The sequence below is a fragment of the Dermochelys coriacea genome, chromosome 7 (assembly GCF_009764565.3).
Source record: "Dermochelys coriacea isolate rDerCor1 chromosome 7, rDerCor1.pri.v4, whole genome shotgun sequence".
In the NCBI taxonomy this organism is placed as follows: domain Eukaryota; kingdom Metazoa; phylum Chordata; order Testudines; family Dermochelyidae; genus Dermochelys; species Dermochelys coriacea.
Window position 1 is genome coordinate 72,858,030 of NC_050074.1, and position 8,076 is coordinate 72,866,105.

The window sequence follows — 8,076 nt, forward strand, 5'->3', positions numbered from 1 at the left end:
TGAAGTGGGCAGAGAGAGGCCAGATTCCATCTGGCTCCTTAGGACTCTGAGGAAGCTCTGGGATCTGGAGAGAGGTCTCTGGAGCGTCGGGATGCGCAAGTTTGGAGATATGTGGCTCTTACCTAGTCCAAAGTAACCTGCCGTGCTCCCCCACAAGAGCCATATTAACAGGCAACACTGCAAGCGACCCCCATGCCTCTCTATTTCCTTGGTCACATGTATCGTGTCCTTTTTCTGGTGGCTAGTCCAGAAAAAGAGGACAAAAGCTCACTACTGCTACCACCTCAGGGATTTGTTGGGTCGAGATCAGCTGGTAGAAGCATGCAATAGTGACAGAATCTGGGACTTCAAGCCCCTAGAGTGACCTCTTACCTTTATAGACGTGCCCTTTCATCATAGACAGCTATTTTAAAGTTTAGTGTGATAGTAAAGAGACCCATTTTCAACCCTTCCCCACACAAGACAAAGCCTGCAGTATTCATCATTAACTATTTATTTCTACTCTCCTGGCTCCCAAACTGCTTTTCCTCCAAACTGCCACCAGCCACCTTCGAGTTCTCCCTCTTCTCTCCCCAGCTCTGCTCACTTGATTGCAGCAGCTCAGCGGATGGTCCAGTTTTGCTCTTTCCCTTTCATTCTTCTTTACTTCTGTGGATGACTGCATTTGCCATTGAGCATCTTGATGGACATACCTGAGTCCTCTGTCTAGGCACGCAGGCCCAGCAGCTAAAACCAAAGTCAGGGTGTCAAGGGTGGAGGCTTGGCCCATGGGGACCCCAGGCACTGCAGCTGCTGCATGGTGAATCCTCCAACCCATCACCAAACAGCTCTTCCACGTTCTGCAAACTGGCCTCACTGGCTGACTATCTAGGAGAACAGAAATCCTTTGTTAGAGCAGGAGAGTCTCTTCAATTCAGCACTCTTTCCATGGCTCCCAGAGGGTCACAGTGAAACTCCTGCAAGTCTCTAGGATTTCTCAAGGAGTTCCCTTCTCAGTCACTTGGCACCCACTAGCTATGGTCTCTGACAGTGGCACTGCAAAGGAGAGCTCAGCAGATGGTCTTTAACCTGATGTTTTTCCATTGAGAGCTCAGCAGCCCTGGTGTTCAGTCAACTTCCTGTTTCTGCTGCTGCCTTAAGCAGGGCCAGAGGGCAATTAGCTTCTCTGTGACTCCTCCAATAGGAACTCACGAGTGGAGTCTCAAACTGGGGCTAACTTCAGGGGTCCTAGGTAAGGAAAATTTTCAGGAGGCTTCCAGGAGGAGGGTTGGAGTGTGGCTGCTCCCATGAACTCTGAAGACCCGGGTTGAAGACCCCTGGGTCGTGACAGTGAGTGATCTCTCCCCACTCAAACCTCCTGCAGAAAACATTATCCAGGATTCTGGACACATCCTCTGAGAATAAAATGAGGATATCATGATGAGAATGAGATAAAATGAGATATTATATCTGTACCAGGGCTGGGATCCAGGAATAGGGAAAGCTCCCAACCAGGATTTGTAGCCGGAGCCCCCGGTTTGTTGCAAGAGCCCCAAGTGGCAGGAAGACTGAACGGTTCTTACCTCCAGGAAATACATGGGATCTTCCATCTGAGCCTCAATGAGACCCATGTTGCTTGGTTTGACAGGATGAGATCACAAGTCCCCACTGCTCCCTGAGCTGGGCTGGCTGCAGGATACATCTGTGTGAGAGGCTGGGACAGAGCCTGAAAGACAGATGTGACAATTAGAGTTCTGTCACCCAGGAGGATACCAGAGGGTCTGAACCCCAAAGAATAAGCAATTGAATCAACTGATTCAATGCAGAATTATTGTGCCATACAGGTACATCATAAGGTCCTCTCATGGATTGGTAACCAGTTAAAAGATAGGAAATAAAGCGTAGGAATAAATGGTCAATTTTCAGAATGGAGAGAGGTAAATGGTGGTGTCCCTAGGGGTCTGCACTGAGACCAGTGTTGTTCAACATATTCATAAATGATCTGGAAAAAGGGGTAAACAGTGAGGTGGCAAAATTTACAGATGATAAAAAAAATACTCAAGATAATTAAGTCTCAAGCAAACTGCGAAGAGCTACCAAAGGATCTCAGTGGGCAACAAAATGGCAATGTTCAATGTTCAAAATTAAATGTTGATAAATGCAAAGTAATGCACATTGGAAAATACAATCCCAACTATACATATAAAATGATGGGGGTCTAAATTAGCTGTTATCAATCAAGAAATAGGCATTGTGGATAGTTCTCTGAAAACATCCAATCAATATGCAGCGGCAGTCAAAAATGCAAACAGAATGTTGGGAACCATTAAGGAAGGGATAGATAATAAGACAGAAAATATCATATTGCCTCTATATAAATCCATGCTACGCCCACATCTTGAATACTGTGTGCAGATGTGATCTCCCCGTTTCAGAAAGATGTATTGGAATTGGAAAAGGTTCAGAAAAGGGCAACAAAAATGATTATGGGTATGGAACAGCTGCCAGATGAGGAGAGATTAAGAAGACTGGGACTTTTCAGTTTAGAAAAGAGACGACTAAGGGGGGATATGATCGAGGTCTATAAAATCATGACTGGTGTGGAGAAAGTAAATAAGGAAGTGTTATTTACTCCTTCTCATCATTCAAGAACTAAGGATCACCAAATGAATCCCTCCTTGAGAATCTCAGCAGCTTCCTAGGAAGGAGCCAGTGAGGACCTTCTGAGGACCTTCTCCCGGACCTCACAGGAGTCTGATGCTCTCATTCCGCAAGCCTGCCTGGGGCCTTGGAGTTAGTGCTCAACAGAACCAGGCAGAGCCCTGTTGTCAAGCACCAGTGCCTCCCCTCTGTCCCTGAAGGAGGAAGGGCCCCAACACTGCTCTGCACTGACCGACCTGACCACGGGTGACCCAATGGCTCTCAAGTAGCAGGACACAATGGAAACATGGATCATCCAGTCTCTCATTTCCAGGCCTCCCCAGGGCAAAGCTAAAATTCCTGCTGCCCCTGCCCATTATGTCCATTATACCCAAGATGTGCTGGAGTTTGTCTGTTCTGGGGGTTGTTGTCAGCAAGCTCTTCAGCATGCCATCCATGTCTCTGGGCAGGCCTTCTTCAGAGCCTGTCAGTGGAGGGAGACCAGGAGTCAGGGTTATGGAACCTGGGGCTACACCTGCCAGGATGACAGTTGGCTCTGCAGTCCTTGCCCAGAGCAGTTCTCTGCAGAGGGCCTGGTGCCCAGCAGGGTAGGGAACAGCCAAGCTGATAAGGATGGGAGCTGGGCTTCCTGGCAGAGTCCAGGAACCAAAGCACAGCATCTGCAAGGAAGGGATTCTTCACAGAGGAGCAACATAATCTCCCACAGAGGGGGAGTCTCCCCCTGACACTTGATTAATTCTATGGCCTGTTCCTATCTCTGCCCACCGCACCCCCAACTCAGCAATTCCAGCTACCGAAGAGAGCAAGACCCAGAGGCCTCCTTGCTACTGGGACAGAGGAGTAGGTTGATGATCTACCTGGATGTGAGTGTTGGCCTTCCCCATGCCCATGGTCTATACTCCATTCAGGGCAGCACACAGGAACTGAGATTCCTGTTCTGGATGTAGGGGTGGCTTAAGTTTGCTGGCAGGAGACTGTACATGAGACCTTGCAGTTGGGGGGAGACACAGGCTCTAACATGGGCATGGAAGTTTGAGGAACAGGGCAGAGGCCAGTGTGGGTCAAGGAGAGCAAGGATTTGAGAAGCAAGAACAGAGGATCAAACGCTTTCTTAATGTGGGTCAGGATGATCCCCATTTCAAAAATAGAGCAAGGGACGCACCGGGTGGGAGAGTGACCTGGCCAGGATCACGTTACCACTCAGTGGCAGGGCTGCAATACAACCCATTCCCTGCTCTCATCACTGGACCCTGCTGCCCCTCCTGTATGACCCTTCCAGCCATCCTCTCCCATAGGCCATCCCCACCACTCTCCAATACCAGGCTGTTTTCATAATGGAATCAGGTTTGTAACAGAATTCACTCACCGACAGGTGCCCCTTCCTGGCAAGGCCGGGTGTCACAGCTTTCTTGCTGGGCTAGCACCCCCGCCGATAGTCACTAGGGCACTCTGGCAGTTTTTTGCCTGGGAACTCAGCCCTTCAGCCAGGTGACCATCTTTTAGTCCACTCCTTCCTGGATCGTGTTCATCCCAAACTAAAAGTCTAAAAATGTCTTTAACAAAAACAAGGTCTTCTGTCCCTTTGGGGGATCTTCCGAGCCAAAATCAGGCTGAGGCCTGCCCTTGTTGGCCTTGGTAGCCCTTTCTATGGCCTTGTACATCCCCTTCCTTAGAGACTATGGGAGAACCAGTCCTACCCTGGATTCCAGGTTCTGCCCCAAGACCCTGTACCGAACAGCTAGGCCAGCTCCTGTACCTTTGCTGCGGTTTTCCTTGTTTTTCCCCTCAGGTGGAGCTCACTCTGGAATCCATTTGGCCTAGCTCCCAGTTTTATAGCCCACAGGCCAAGCCCCCCTGTTATATACCCTCCTCCTTAGAATCTGGCCCACAAGGGGGGCAAGTTCTATTCTTGTCCAAGCTTCATCCCTCATCATCTCATCGCTGCCACTGGCTGTGTGCTTGTACAGCCTGCACGCAGTGTCTCCAGCTCCACTGCCAGCTCGCTCATCAGAATTAAGAGGCAGTATCTCAACGCTCTTCCTGCAGCCACTCATTCTCATTAACAACTGCTTGCAGAGCCTGTTCTGAAGCCTTTAGCTTCTTCTGTAGCCTTTTTGCTACTGCCGCCGCATACGCCAAAACCTTTTCCATCAGGGTCCGAGAACCCCCCATGGACTGCTCCACCCTTGCGTTTGTCCCTTGGCCTGCTTCATCTCTGTGCCAATCACTTCGTCCTTCACCTGCCTGCAGCACCCGACAGGGTGTGTTGATGGAGGATCTGCAAGGTTCACAGCCATCCCTGCCACCTCCACGTTGCCTGCCTCATGTGGGTTTGTGTCAGAGGACACCTCCTTTATTTCTACCTTCTTGGGGCACTGGTACCTCGTTTTGCCACTCAGCAATTTCCTAAGCAGGCTGTGTCTTTTGTCTTCTCTGCACCCAAAACAAAGAACTCTTGTCCCCATCTTGGCATTAGGCCACGCTTGTATACTTTCTCATGCCCTGCTCTCCTAGGCGAACTTTCTCAGCACAGCCCAGGCATACTCTCCTTGTCTGCTCTTTTAGTCCAAGGCCATAGCAGACCCTGGGTTGATTTCCCTTTGCAAGGTCTCTCACAGGTATTGCTGCTGGTGTGTCTGTAGCTCCACCTGCATTTCCTTCTGCTTCTGTTGGTTTTCTAGGAGCTGCTGGAGAAACCCCTAGACCTGCTTTTGCTGTTTAACCAGTCCCTGGGACTGAAGTGGGAAATCCAGTGACCAGCTCGGTCCCTCGATACACCCGCTTGGGAGGACAGACCTTCCTTCAGCAACCAAGACTTTCATCAGCCCTCACGGATCACAGGGGAATTCAATCCTCCCGACGATGCCAATCATAAACAAATCTACTCATCGTTACGTACCCTCCTGGTGGCCAGGCATGACATCACAGCTCTCTCGCTGGACTAGCATCCCCTGTCAATGGTCACTCCAACACCATGGCAGTTTCTCTGCCTCGTAACTCAGCCCTCCAGCCAGGTCACCCTTTTAGTCCACCCTTCTGGTACCCAATTTGTCCCACATTAAAAGTCCAAGAGGTCTTTCTACAGAAAGAAATCCTTCTGCCATCGCTGGGGCTCTTGCTCAGCCTGCAGCCCCCTTGCTAGGCTTGGTAACCCACTCCAGGTGCATGTACACCCTCTTCTTTGGGGCCAGTAGGGGAACCCAGTCCCACCCTGACATTGGTAGCAGCTCAGGGCCCTGTACCCAACAGCTAGGTGATGCTCCTTTCTCTTTGCTGCAGTTTTCCCTGGGCACTTCCTACCTCTCTTCTCAAGTTCCCCTCTAGGCTTTCCTTGCTGCTCTGACTTCCTACCTCGTTCTCATTCCTGTTGATACCCCAGCTGGGCTGTATTACCACTGAAGTATGGCATTTTAGGGGGAGGTACATGGTGCCTCTTAGTTAGGGCTCATTCTGTAATCAGCTTCACTAAGCCCCAGGCTGTGCAGCCCAGGGGAAAGCATCCTGTTACAGGCCTATTCTGCCCACTCCTACTGTTACTGGGCTGGGATCCTTGCTCCCCATTTCAGACCTGGTTTCCAGAGGGGCTGAATACACTGCCTGGAACTGGAGTTTGCTTGTTCTGGTGACTCTGACTTTCAGGCCCTTCATCATTCAGAGGCCGACAGGTGTGGTCAGGGGGCTGGAGAAACCCCACTGCTGAGCGGAAGAAGGTCACAAAGTTGGGATTCTGGGAGCTGATGAGTTCCTTTGCCCTGCTGTAAGCTGGAGCTGGAGACTGGAGATGTCATGTGAATGAGACTACCTGATGCTCTCTCTTCTTCATGCCCAAGGTGCTGGAGCCTCCTACCGGAAATGCTCTCAGGAGTTCAGGTTTGAGGACATCTCTGGGGAGCCCCTTCCAAGGAACAAAACCAGGGAGGTACGATGATAGAGACATCTCTGTCCCAGAGCTGGGAGCGAGGGACAGGGGAAGCTCCCAGCCAGGCTATGCATCGGGGATCCCATTTCTCCCCCCAAGAGACCCACATGCCCCGAGGAGTAAATGGTTCTTACCTCCATGAGGGAGTGGGGTCTTCCATCTAAGCCTCTTGGAGGCTCAACACTGCTTGCTTTAATGGGACGAGATGACGTTTCCCAACTGCTCCCGGAGGTGGCTCAGCTGCAGGCTGGGATGCTGTGACAGATCCCTTGTGCTGGAAGACAGCTGGGAAGGAAGCTCCTATTCATTTCACACCCAGAGACCCCATAGAGGGCCAAGGGGAGAATAAAGGGCAGGAGGTGAAGCTAGCCCTGAGCCTCTGTCCCACCCCACATCTCCTCAAAAGTGGAGGTTTCTGAGCTTCAGTGGGACTAGGGGCTGTGGCCCTGACACAACGGCCCTTCTGCACCATGTGGTGCAGGGACAGTTCTGCCTGTGAGCAGGGGGAATGGGATGGGGTAGACCAAGGAAAGGGGGGAGGGGAATGGGTGTGAGGGAAAGAGCTCCTGCCCCAGATAAAGGAATTTGAGGGGCAGAGGGAAGGACCCTGCTCCACAGAGAGGGGAGAGAGGTTTTTTTTGAGTGCCAGGGGACTCCATTTCCCCTTCCACTAGCTCCCCATTTACAGTGAGCCAGAGCAGTAGGGATCAGGAGTTGCTGGTGGCCTCAGAGGCACAGCCCCTGCAGTGCCTCAGGCACCTGGCGCAAGTGCCGGATGATGTGAAGCTGGCACATCATTGGCCGTGACATCCTCCTGCTGCAAGGGAACAAGAACCTGTCAGAGACTCGGACGCTCCAGAGGAATCGGGGGATTAAGGGCACCTGGAACCAGCAGCATTTCCACCCAGAATCTGCCCACCTCTGAGGGATGGATTCACTCTCCTGACCCCCAGGATGGAGTCTTGTCCTTTCTAGTGACCTCCAGTGCCAACCCCCCTCCTTGTAGGGTGAGCTCCTGCCACCTCCCCCTCAGTGCCCCTGACAGCTGTTCCACCTCCAATCCACAGCTCAAGTTCTCAGAACCCTCTTCTCCGCCCCCAACCCCACCCCCACCCAGGTTGGGCAGGGAAGGGGCTCTAGCTGGGAGGGAGGGAGCAGGAGGGATTTTGGCAGCAGTGAAGTGGGATGTGGGGAGGTTGAGACCTTTCTCCAAGTCATCCCAGCCACTAATACTGAAGCCGCAGAATGACAGCCCTTGTGAATGGGACAGATCAGCAGCCCCTACTGACTGAATCCTCCCGTTCTCTAGAGCAGGTCCAGCCCTGCCAGCAGCAGGAAAAGCTTCCCCCACCCATGTGCCTCAGCCCTGCCTTGTCAGTCGCCATCACCAGTCAGTCCCTGGCCTCCCAGGCTGCCATTGATGGGAGCATCTCTGGGTAGTGGCTCGGGTGACACGGACACTACGTCCACTGGGAACTGGGTGCGGCCCTGTGGGACGGGAGAGGCTCTCAGAGGGC

The 8,076-nt window shown here is 51.9% G+C and overlaps 1 long non-coding RNA gene across 1 annotated transcript; it reads right to left on the reverse strand.

Annotated features, from left to right (window-relative positions):
- Positions 1–366: 366 nt before the first annotated feature.
- Positions 367–7,238, reverse strand: LOC119858960. The gene is made up of 3 exons (XR_005294069.2): positions 4,007–7,238; positions 1,563–1,705; positions 367–867 (listed from the first exon to the last, which is right to left on the reverse strand). It is a non-coding gene; the product is annotated as an uncharacterized LOC119858960 (long non-coding RNA).
- Between the last annotated feature and the right edge of the window lie 838 nt (positions 7,239–8,076).